Source organism: Oryctolagus cuniculus, chromosome 13, assembly GCF_964237555.1.
Source record: "Oryctolagus cuniculus chromosome 13, mOryCun1.1, whole genome shotgun sequence".
NCBI lineage: Eukaryota > Metazoa > Chordata > Mammalia > Lagomorpha > Leporidae > Oryctolagus > Oryctolagus cuniculus.
In genome coordinates, this window is record NC_091444.1 from 37709862 (window position 1) to 37722801 (window position 12940).

Here is a 12940-nt window from a genome sequence, read left to right on the forward strand (position 1 = left end):
CCAGGCAGCCACCTCCCCTCACAGTCACCCCCACAGGCACTTATCACGAAAAGAATGCAGCACCTGCTTCCCCCCAGCCCCCACCTCAAATTTCCTGCTTTTTTGTAAAAGCTTTTAAAATAGATTTTGGATTGTATAGTTTTCCTACGATGCTGTTTTTGCAAAGTGTTTCTTGAATAATTATTTGTGCTTAGTGTTTGAAAAATAGCCTTGCTGAGCGAGAAGGAACATAATGTGCCTATTTAATATAACCTATATTAATGGGAGCACCCCCGAGCCAGATTGAAGGAGATGGAGAGGGGACACGTGGACGGCCAACATTTGGGCTTCTGGAAGGGCACCATCAACACGAACAGCCAGACTCCCACAGAGTGCCTACAGACTCCCACAGAGTGCCTTCCTTCATCAGGCAGGGCAGTTGGGGACCACAGCAAACACACACAGGCATGCACACACACACACTCCCTGGGACACACGTGACTGGCCCAAGCATCCTACTGGTGTGGCTACTGCTTGCCCTCCAAGATGCATTTGAAGTGTTTAAAGTAGCATGGAAAACAGAAGGGGCTCTTCTTGAAGGAGCTTGGAGGAAAGAGCTTGAAGGGTAGGGGGTGCTGTACCAAGCCCCAGACAGAAGCAATGGCCCAGGAGAAAAGCCATCCTCTCTCTGCCCACAAGAGCAATCCTGCCATGCTTGGACACATTTTTTGTTTGTGTCTGGTAGAAAAAAAGTCCCAGAAGAAGTGATTTTTTTTGCAGGTTTGAACAAAAAAAATCCTCTTTGGAACAGTTGGGATCGAAGATAATAGATGTGAAAGCACTTGGGATAGTTAACAGGATTCTACCAGGGTAAGAGATCATTGTTATTAGTGGCATGTTTGCTGAGAAGACGCCAGAATACTTCTTCTGGATCAATGATCTTGACACTGCAAGGGCTGATTGTGTCAGGGTGAGGACAGCATCCAGCCGTGCAGCCAGAAGACCCGGGTCAAGTGCAGCTGCATTGCTGATGAGCCGCTGATCACCAGCACACCCCTGCCTTGTTGGCCTCAAGTGGCCATGTCTGTGATTGGGGCCTAGCTGTACAGGACTCATGGGTTGGTGGGAAGCCACGTGGGTGAATGTGTCTAGCACGTGGAAGCTCATCAAAAACATCTACTGTTGGGGCTGGGGCTGGCATAGAAGGTTGTCTCTACCTGCAGCGCTGGCATCCCATATGGGCGCTGGTTCGAGTCTCGGCTGCTCTGCTTCCAATCCAGTTCTCAGTTGATGCACCTGGAAAGCACTAGAAGATCGCCCAAGTGCTTGGGCCCCTGCACCCATGTGGGAGACCCAGAAGAAGCTCCTGGCTCCTGGCTCCTGCCTTTGGCCTTGTCGCTCCCCCTCTTCGTGGAGGAACGACACTAGACCTTGCGCTGTTCTTTTGTCTGCTCGGCCCTCCCCGGGTTTGCTGCTGGTTCTTCCTGGGTTGGCTACCGACCCTTCCACCTCCGTGGAAGGGCGGTTCCCCCTGCCACTTTCCCCACTTCCACGGGGGAGCGGCGCACCGCCGGCCGGCTCTCTCGGGGGCTGCTCAGGTGTTCCCTTTAGATGTTCCTGGTGCATGTTGTCTCTCTCCTCCTTTATAGTCCTCTTCCACCAATCCCAACTCTGCTACCCACACGCTGAGTACGCTGCTCTCCTCCAATCAGGAGCAGGTCCTGCTGTTTATTGGTTGAACTGGAGGCAGCTGTGTAGAAGCTGTTTCCTCCTCTCCCAGCGCCATATTGTGGGAGAGCAGATGCAAAGAATAAGTCTTAATTCCAGTAACAGTCTAGTCCGAGTTGCTCCCCACAATTCCCCCTTTCTTTTTATTTTTGGCGTTGATACGCGCCTGTCTTCGGTGCCCCGCGGCACACACTCTGCTCTGCTTGCTAGAGTTGCTCACAGGTACTTACAAGCCCTACCAATCAGGCAAACCGAATCCGGGTCTTCTCTTCGCCATGTTGTGAGGAGGTTTTTAGGCACTGATGCATGCCTGTGTTCGGTGCCCTGCAGCGCATGCTCTGCTCTGCTAGAACTGCCTGCAGGTGCTTACAAGCCCTACCAATCAGGCAAACCGAATCCAAGCCTTCTCATTGCCGTATTGTGGGGAGACTTATTGGTGTTGATAACGTGCCTGTCTTTGGTGACCTGCAGCCGCCCACAGGTGCTTATCGTCTTACTAATCAGGCAGACCGAATCCAAGCTCTCTCATTGCCATGTTGTGGGGAGGCCTTATTTTTCTCTATTTCTCTATCTCCGGGCATTCCTCTCTCTCCTATTTTACTTCTATCTGCCAGCATTCCTATTTCTCTCATTTTACTTCTAAACTTCTGTTTCTCTTATCCCCGCGGCTTCCCGGCTCTGCGCTGCTTCCCGGCTTTGCGCGCTCCACGGTCTCCGCGCCCTTCGCGACTGCACCATGGCCCCAGCGCTAGCCCCACGTTCCCTATCTATTCGCGCCCCGTGCGCTCTCCCCACTTGTGCCCCGCGTGCTCTCTCTGCGCACAGCGGCTTCCACGAGTCACACAGCCTAGCTCACGTTTCCGCCACCGGTATTCAGTCTAAGTTCCCCGGGCTAACCTGGCGAATTCAACCTAGCTCACGTCTGCGCCTTTCGGTTTGGCTTCCCGTCTTTTGCTCCCCAGGATAATCTGACGGATTCCAACCTGGCTTACGCGTCCGCCTCTAGTTTTAGCTTTTCGCCTTTTGCTCCCCGAGCTGACTTGAAGAATCCCAAGCTAGCTTACGTCTCCACCTCAGCCTGCCCCCGCGGCTTCATCCTCCCTAACATATTTTTCTCTACCCGGTATGTTTCCTAACTTTTCTTCCAACAATATTCCCCTCTCATTTCTCCTGGCTTCTCCCCACAGTCCGTATCCAAGTCTGTTCTAGCTTTCACTTTCGCTTTCGACCTTAGAGATTTCTCCCAGCTTCCCCGCCATAGTCCGTATCCGAGTCTATGCCTAGGCTTTCGATAGCTTCTTCTGGCACCTTTTCTGTCCGGCTTTTCCCTAGGCTCTTTGCTAGTCTCTCTCTCCGGTATTTTCCACTTCTTCCCGTTTCTTCCCTCCTAAGTTTCCTATCCGAGTCATGGCACCATTATGTCGCTCCCCCTCTTCGTGGAGGAACGACACTAGACCCTGCGCTGTTCTTTTGTCTGCTTGGCCCTCCCCGGGTTTGCTGCTGGTTCTTCCCGGGTTGGCTACCGACCCTTCCACCTCTGTGGAAGGGCGGTTCCCCCTGCCACTTTCCCCACTTCCACGGGGGAGCGGCGCACCGCCGGCCGGCTCTCTCGGGGGCTGCTCAGGTGTTCCCTTTAGATGTTCCTGGTGCATGTTGTCTCTCTCCTCCTTTATAGTCCTCTTCCACCAATCCCAACTCTGCTACCCACACGCTGAGTACGCTGCTCTCCTCCAATCAGGAGCAGGTCCTGCTGTTTATTGGTTGAACTGGAGGCAGCTGTGTAGAAGCTGTTTCCTCCTCTCCCAGCGCCATATTGTGGGAGAGCAGATGCATAGAATAAGTCTTAATTCCAGTAACAGTCTAGTCCGAGTTGCTCCCCACAGGCCTGGCCCAGCCCCAGCCACTGCCATTTAGGGAGTGAATCAGCGGACGGAAGATCTCTCTCTCTCTCTTTCCCCTTCTCTCTCTCTGTATTTTAGCCTTACAAATCAATAAAATAAATCTTGAAAATATTAACCAAATAAAACCAGCTACCGTTGAGTGTGCTTACTCTGCACCAGACTCTGGGCCAAGTGCATTGTATCCATTCCCTCATTAACCTTGACTGTAAGGATTGCTATTTTCCACTTTGAAAACCCAGAGGCACCGAGAGGTCACACAGCACGCCCCAAGGGACTGGATTTCAGGATTGGCTGGAATACAGAGCCTGTGATTCCAGCCCCAGGCTGTGCTCACACTCGCACCATTTTTGCTCAGTAAATGTTAGCTGAGTCCCAAGCAGGCAGTCTGTCTTTTGAAGGCAGCCACTGTTTAGATTTCCTGAACTCTCATCCCAGAGCATCTGTTCCAGTGTTGGCTGCCAATAAATATTTACTGAAATTGAAATGTTACAGCTCTGTGAGATGGTCCCTGCTGGCCAGGTCAGGGCTCTTGGACAGCTGTTTTGTGTGCGCTCTGAGTGACCCTCAGATCCAGGTGAGATGACCTCTGCACACCGGGGACTTGAAGGCCTTTGCACAGGCAGCTTCTCAAGGCAGCAGGCCCCTTACTGCCTACCCCCTAGATTAGGCAGGTGTCTGGGTCCCTGGAGCACCGCTCAGGCCTGAGACAGGAATAGCCTTGTCTCAAAGCATCAACAACATCCCTTAAGAAGTAACCAGAGGGGCCGGTGCCACGGCTCACTAGGCTAATCCTCCGCCTGCAGCGCCAGCACCCTGGGTTCTAGTCCTGGTCAGGGCATCGGATTCTGTCCCGGTTGCTCCTCTTCCAGTCCAGCTCTCTGCTGTGGCCCGGGAGTGCAGTGGAGGATGGTCCAGGTCCTTGGGCCCTGCACCCGCATGGGAGACCAGGAGGAAGCACCTGGCTCCTGGCTTCAGATCAGCGCACTGTGCTGGCCGTAGCGGCCACTTGGGGGGTGAACCAACAGAAAAAAGGAAGACCTTTCTCTGTGTCTCTCTCTCTCACTGTCTAACTCTGCCTGTCAAAAAATAAATAAATAAATAAAAGAAGTAGTCAGGGGGCCGGCACTGTGGTGCAGTGGGTTAATGCCCTGGCCTGAAGCACGGGCATCCCATATGGGTGCAGGTTCATGTCCCAGCTACTCCACTTCCAATCCCACTCTCTGCTATGGCCTGGGATAGCAGTGGATGATGGCCCAAGTCCTTGGGGCCCTGCACCCGTGTGGGAGACCTGGAAGAAGCTCCTGGCTCCTGGCTTCAGATTGGCGCAGCTCCGGCCATTGTGGCCAATTGGGGAATGAACCATCAGATGGAAGACCTCTCTCTGTCTCTCTCTCTCTCTCTCTCTCTCTCTGTCTCCTCTCTTCTCTCTGTGTAACTCTGACTTTCAAATAAATAAATAAATCTTTTTTTTAATGAAATAATCAGTGGGGCCGGTGCTGTGGTGTAGCAGGTAAAGCCACCGCCTGCAGTGCCAGCATTCTACATCAGCACTGGTTCAAGAACAGGCTGCTCCACTTCCGTTCCAGCTCTGCTATGGCCTGAGAAAGCAGTAGAAGATGGCCCAAGTCCTTGCGCCCCTGCACCCACGTGGGAGACCCGGAAGAGTCTCCTGGCTCCTGGCTTTGAATCAGCGTAGTTCCAGCAGTTGCAGCCATCTGGGGGAGTAAACCAGTGGATGGGAGACCTCCCTCTATCTCTCTGTCTCTGCCTCTCTATAACTCTGCCTTTCAAATAAATAAATCTTTAAAAAAAAAAAAAAGTAAGAGAAAGAGTGAGAGGGAGAACAAGAATGAGAGCGAGCACCTGTGCTGTGCTTTGTAACTCGGCATGTTTTGAAAGCTTGATGTAAAGACTGTATTGTAGGAAACACCGTTCCACCAGTGACTTCTAAATGAAAATTACTAAAGTGTACACAATGGAAAACACACCCAGCATTTCAAGGGAAGGCTTCCTAATGTAGTATGTCTTCATTCTTGAAGACAGATGCACAGGGCTTGATTGTGAGGTGTAATTTAGGAAGCTCAAGTTATCTTTGCTTCCACAACACATTAATTCCATTGTAAATTTTCTTTAGCATCTTCTTCCCATGCCAGGGATAATAACGTTCTGCTCTTCAATTAAATGAAAGATGGGATTGAATATTCCCTGGGGCGCTAATTGGTAGATTTGGGGAAGCTGCTTTCCCCGGGGAACCACATATCACCATGGTCTCTCTTCCTTGCGCATCTTTGAAGTAAGCCTTTGCATGCAGTTGTCATCCTCTGCAAGCGCCTAGTTCCAAGTTGATGCCTTTGGGGGTAAACACAGTATCACCATTCAAACCCTAAGGAAGGACAGATGAATGAACAGGAGGCAACCAAGCTGTGTTGACAGTGTGGGAGGATGGCAGATGGAACGAAATGGCCAGTTTGGCACCATGCTGTGAATTAAACCAAGCACCACCTCTACTGTGACTAATATAGTTTTTCAGAGAATAGTTGCCAGGCCAAAGTGCCACACAGATTGTAACTCATGTCCTGTGGGATCTCCAGCCTCTACCATGAGGTACCCCTCAATTTCACCTGGTTCTGATCTTCACCTACTCATGTGAGATTGCAGATGCCTGCAAGGCTGCCTCTGGGTGTCCCTAGGGGAGCCCCTTGTGGTCATGACTAGGTAGCAGGTGCAGCTGCCATGGCTGATGGGTGGGCCACATTCTTTCTCTCTCCTTCTCCTATCCTCCTAAAAACCCACACCAGAGAGTCTGGCACTGTTAACCAGGTTCAGAGGTTCTTCAGCATGTCCCCAGAAAGGGCAGAATGAATGCCCCCCCCAGCAATGTTCATGTAAAATAATGTTACGGCAGAGAAACTTGGCAGTCTTCCTAACCAAACAATCATCGTTAACATCACGTGCAATGAGACGGGCGCAGCAGGTGCCTCCCGAACGTTAACACCACTCCCACCACGTCATGGCTGAGAGCCCTTGACCTGCGAGCAATGGTGAAGAGACATCAGACAAGCTCAGGCGAACAGACTTTCTACAAAGACAACTGGCCTATTTCATGAAAAAGCGCCAGCCCCGCGAGTATGAAGAGACTCAGTTATCATCCCACATTGGAGAAGGCTAAAGAGATGCAGCAATGGAGTGCCTGGTCCTGGGTCTTCTTCCTACGAAGGATATTTTCAGGAAAGTTGGTGAAATCTGAGTAAGGTTTCTAGATTGGGAAACAGCATTGCATCAATTTTATCCTATGTCAACATACCAACTCTTCAAGAAGTTCATGGAAATGTATATTATGAAAAAAACATGCATTGATTTCAAATATTTTTGCACCAAAATAAACATATATTTTAATTTCCATGAACCTTTAAAAGTATCCTTGTGTGTGGAAGAAAGAAAGGAATAAAGCAACTGTAGTAAGGTGTTAACATTGGGACAGTTGAGCAACATTTTTCATGCCATTCTCGTAGCTTCTCTCTACACTGGGAATTCCATCAAAATTAATCTTTCTTTGAGGTGTCAGAGACATTTGTAGATTGCCAGGCCAGGGGAGGTAGGGGCAATGGTTACTGTTCTCCAAACAATGGCCAAATCCAGTCTTCCTGGTTGTGAAAGCAAAACAGCCTTCCCTGAACCTTCAAACTACTTAGGAAAAACTGGCAGGTGAGAGGTGCGTGAAAAATGGATATGAGGTGGGTGGTGATTGCTTTTTTTAAAAAATTATTTTAGGGGCAGAGACAAAGAAACAAATACACATACACACACACACACACACACACACCCCTGCTGGTTCACTCCCCAGAGCCAGGGCCAGGCAAAGTTCAAGCCGGGAGCCCAGAACTCGATCCGGGTCTCCCACGGATGGTGGCAGGAATTCAACTACTTGAGCCAATACCTGGTGCCTCCCAGGGTACATATAGCAAGAAACCAGCATCAGGAGCAGAGCCAGGACTCAAATTCAGATGCTCCCACGTGGAATGTGAGTGTCTCTACCAGCGTCTTAACTGCTATGCCAAATGCCTGCCCCAGAGGTTGCGCTTCTAGAAGAACACAAGCACACCTCAGCATGTTGTCCTAGGCTTCTGAGAGCGAGAAGCTGGAAGGTCAAGAATCAAGCACTCCTTGTCCATGGATTTCTTTGAGGCTGAGCCAGAGACTCAGGCCCTAGGGGCTGATTTCTTATGGCCCTAAATATAATTCAGATACAGCCTGAAGCTACTGACATATCAGACACCTGAGGGCTTTCTTGCTGGCATCGGGACACTCAGGGCAATCTAATTAACCTTGTCTTCACTTTCCCTCTCTAAAGGCACAGACCAGTGGAGTGCAAGCTACAGTGGTCAGGTTCCGCTTAGGTGACTCCTAGGTGGTGCGGATGGCTTCCAGCCCCAGTAAGGAAGCAGTGACCATGTCATGCTGGGCACCTGAGGCTGGATTCCAGGAGGACAGGCCCTGTTCCCCTTCATGCTAGGGATCACGAGCTCCTTTCTGTATGTTTGTCAGGCTGCCCAGTGTCTGGTGCATCAGATACACAGAATGAAGATAACACTCAATGTTCATGGAGCACCTGTTGTGGGCCGAGCACCAAGCTAACCACTGTAATAGATGACCTCATTTAGTCCTCACAACAACATGTGTGGCAGATGTTATTAGTCCCTTTTAGAGTTGATGCTAAGAGAGGCAAGGCAACTTACCAACTTAGCTTCAAGAAAGTGGAAGAGCAATTGAGCAGTTTACCATCCAATAGGGAGACCAAACTTAATCACGTGAAAAAACCTTCTTTACAGACATCTTGTCGATGTCCTCTTCCAATCTCAAGGCTCCAACAATTTCCTCCATGAGGGACCCTTAGATCTCCAGCTCTTGTTCCAACCTCACTCTGGAGCTACATTAACTCTCCAGCTTCAGCCACTGGGCTGGCACTGCCCCCAGGGCAACCCAGCAGGAGCTCATCATCCCAGATGAACTCCAAGCTCATTATGTGTTGATTTCTAGCCAGTAACACCATCCCTTAACATTATCGGCCACCTGATAGAATTTCTTCTCCTATGCCTTCCTCTCTTATGGCTGCACCACACCCACCCTCATGCACACATCTGTCTGAGGAATCTGGGTTCTCTTGGCAGAGGAATGCGATGTAAATTCTTCCTGATCCATGCCTCATGGCACATTCTACAAAATCCTTCAAGAATAATTTTTTGGAAATCAATCAGTCAATCAGAAAAATGGTCATTCCTAAACTCATTTTGAATGCATCTGATTTTAATGGTTCACATGAACACTTCTGTTGCCAAATAAAATGAGATGGAGCTAAGAAAATTGCATTTCTTTAGAATCAACCATGAACATTGCTCATTGCTTTCACACACATTATCTAAGTTAATTCTTACAACAACTTTGCAAGATAGGTATTATAAAACCTAGTTTATAGAAGGCTCAAAATCAAAGTCAGGAGCTGTAATTTTGGTGGAGTGCTGCTTCAAGTTGAGGTTGTTCCACTTCTAATCCAGCTCCCTGCTAACTTATGTGGGAAAGCAGCAGACGATGGCCCTGCCACTCATGTGGAAGGCCTGGATGGAGTTCCAGAGTTCCTGGCTTCAGTCTGGCCCAGCCCTTGGTGTTGTGGCCATTTGGGGAGTAAACTAGCAGATAGAAGATCTCTCTCTCTGGTCTCTCTCTCTTACCCCCCTTGCCTGTTCCCTTTACTCTGCCTTTCAAAGAAATCAATAAATGGAATTTAAAAACAAAATCAAGGTCAGAAAACCTAAGTAACATGTTCAAGTCACACTTTCTCTCCCTAAGTGATCTACTTCAGATTAAAAGCTCCACCATGAATTGGCTATGCCCCAATTCACCTCCATGGCTTCCAGTTCCAGACTCCACACACCTACTGCCTCACATCTGCACCGAAATGACTGGTCCACCTGGAAGACATCACGTGCCTAACACCAAAGCCCTCACCCCCATTCCACGCCCGAACAGTTTCTTCCTCCTTCCCCATCTTCCTCACCCAGCTAGTGACATCAGAGTTGCTTGGCCCCAGACCTATCAACCATTCTTAATTCTCCTCTTTCCCTTCTCTACACAGACCCTATCTATTAGCAAGGCTCTGGGGCTCTATTTCCAAAAGCAGGCCTTGGATCCAAACACTTCTCACTATCTCCACAGCCCAAGCCTGCCTCAAGCCCTGGCCAGGGGACAAGGTCACCCAACTGTGCCTGCCCCCCTTCCTGCACCCCTGCCATCACCATAGTACTTCCTCCCCACAGCAGTGAGTGACCTCTGGAAAGTGCAGACTAAGTCACATTGCGCTTGGTGCTCACGAATCCTCACTGACTTCTGTTACCATGGCCTTCAAGCCCTGATGAGCTTCCTGCCTCACCTGTGCCACCTCCCCTGCCTTCCATACGTGAGTAGCTGCTCCCTCGCCGTCTCTGACACTTGTTCATCTCATTCCTGCCCAAGCAGTTGGTGTTACCTCGAATGTTCTCCCTGTAGATGTTTGCATGGCTCCTAACTCCTCACGTCTCAGATCTCGCCTCTACAGAGAAGCTTTCCTGATCACCTGGCTGAAGTAGCCGCTTGGTCCCTTCACTCTCTACCCTACTATTCTATTCTCTCCTTAGCAAATGTCACTATGCAAAGTCAACTTTTTTAAAAAGCAGACTTAATTCTCGAGAGCATTTTTAAATTCACAGCATTGAAGGAAGTCACAGAGCTCCCATATAGCATACCCTTGTCTCCACTCACGCGCAATCTCCCTATCGACAGCCTGCACCATCGTGGTGCGTCTGTTACCATTGACGAAGCTCCCTTGATGCATCGTTATCTCCCAGAGTCCATAGCTTGCATCAGGATTCAGTCTCAGTGCTGTACGCGCTGTGGATTTGGACAGACGTATGAGGTTGTGTAGCCACCGCTGTGGCATCTTCCAGAGCAGTCTCACTGCCCTAAAAATCCTCTGTGCTCTTCCTGCTCACCCCTCCCTCCTCCTCAGTCCTTGGCAACCACTTACCTTTTGATTGTCTCCGTAGTTTGGCCTTTTCCAGACTGTCATGGAGTTGGAATCATATAGTGTGCAGCCTCTTCAGATTGGCTTCTCTCTCTTAGAAATATGCATCTAAGTTTCCTCCATTTCTTTCTCTTCCTTCCTTCCTTCCTTCCTTTCATTTATTTATTTATTTTTGTGGCTTGATAGCAAGTTCCTAGGGGTGTGTCACTTTATTGCACTCTTGGCAGCCAGTTTGACTGTAGGCAAGCTAAGGTAGACCGTGAGAAATCATCAGGGACGCTGGGGCTTCCATGGTGTTTCCTGAACAGTCCATGCTTCCAGCTCCACGGCAGAGTGGATACTGTGGCTTGGATCCAAATCTCTAACTTCAAGAGGCTACTGGCTGCCTTCCCAGAAGGCATTCCCTTCTTGAGATGCCAGCTTTCATAATGTATCTGCCCTCCTGAGCTTGCCATGTCCTTTGGGAAGGATAGCACATCCCTAGCCCCAAGTATCTGTATGAGTCTAAGCCAATCTTGACGGCCCCTGTCCCCTTGTCCCAGTCTGGTTTAGGCATGAGTGTGGCATGCACGTCTGGCCTAGAACACATGAGGGAAATCTTCAGCTGGGCTTCTGGGAAAATCCTTCATTGGCCCTAAAAGGAAACCGGAAGGACAGCCCCTCCTCTCCTGCAGGAGCAGCTGCGTCATTGTGTCCGGCTGCGACCCTGGAAGAAAGGCAGTCAACCTGACCTAGGAACAAAGCTTCCCTCAGAGGGCAGAGCAGAGTGTGGGAAGAACCTGGCCCTTGAGGCCTTAACGAGTTAGTTAACTTGCTGTTCAAGCTGCGAGACTTCTTTTTATGCATTGTCCATATTGTCCAGTCTCTTCGGGATTGGGATTTCTGTTCTTACCGTGAAAAGCTGCCTCCAGGAGACACCCCGGCACGTCCCCCTGACGTTCCCTCAATCCCCTTCTCGGCTCCGCCTCAGGCCTTTATTATCACTCTCAAAACCGTGCTCCAAACTTAAGCTGCTGCTGCCTTCAGCAGAGTTCCTTGGTCTTGAACTAGTCTCCCTTCACGGAATCCTTCCAGAATGAGAAAGACCACACAAAATGAATAACAATGTTGACACATCGATTGCACCTTGCATTTTACAGTTTTTGATCTTTCCTTCGGCAAATGTTTCTCAAGCACTTACTATGTGCTAAGCACAGTGCAAGGTAAGAAGGGTGCGGCCGTGAGGAACACAGACAAGACCTCTGTCTTCATGAAGCTCCCAAGGAAACCAGGAGATTGTGGTGAGTGATAGGAGGGAAACCGATCGGGACATGAAACCGAGCCACCACAGAACCATGTGGGAAGACTTTAGATTGGGGGGCCAGAGAGGGCCTTTCTGAAGAGGTGACTTTTTCTTTTTACCTTTCAACTGTAATTGTATCTTTTTAATCTTTTAGCGTGATGAATCTATACATAACATGAAACTTACCATGATGAAGCCACAGCTCGGTGGCATTAAATGCATTCACTGTGCTGTGTGACCTCCTCAGTCATCCAGAACTTTTCCAACATCCCAAACTGAAGCTGTGTCCTCACCACGCACTAACTCCCCCCTCTTTCCTCTCCCAGCCCCTGTAAGCACCGTTCTACATTCTGTCTCTGGGGACGTGAGACATTCTATCCAAATGCAACTGTGGCATCCGCGTCCTGGTGGTCTGGCCTGTTTCTCTCAGCATCGTGTCTTCTAGGTTCATCCGTACTGTAGGATGTGTCAGAATCTCCTTCCTTTTCCATCCGACTCATACCCCACTGTGTGAATTTGGCACGTTTTCCTTATCCAGGCATCTGTGGGTGGATTCTTGGGTTTGAGGAGGGGAAATCTGAGAGTGAGAGCGTGAGAAGAACAAGCCTTAGGAAGTGTTGAGTAGTTTCCTGGCAGACGGAACAGCAACCTTAAAGGCCTGGATAACTCCTAAGCTCTCCTGCAGACCCAATTCCAATGCCAGCACCGTGGTCTTCAGTCTTGTCTCCCTTGCCTGAGCACCTGGTCTCCCCCTGTGTCTGCAGGGAGCTTCGCTGGTATTGGTCCCTGTATGGCACTGTTGTCTCCCCGCTGCCCTTCCCTAAAGAACTGTTTGCTAACAGCTGCAAGCAAGCTGCAAAACTGGTGAACTGGAGCTGCCAACAAACGCGAAAATGATGGATCTACGTTTCCCTTTGCTCTGAGTCCCATAAGGCAGAGGAGATAAGGAACAAGATGAAACAGCAAATGCAGGTGGCAGGAGGAAATAAGCAAAAG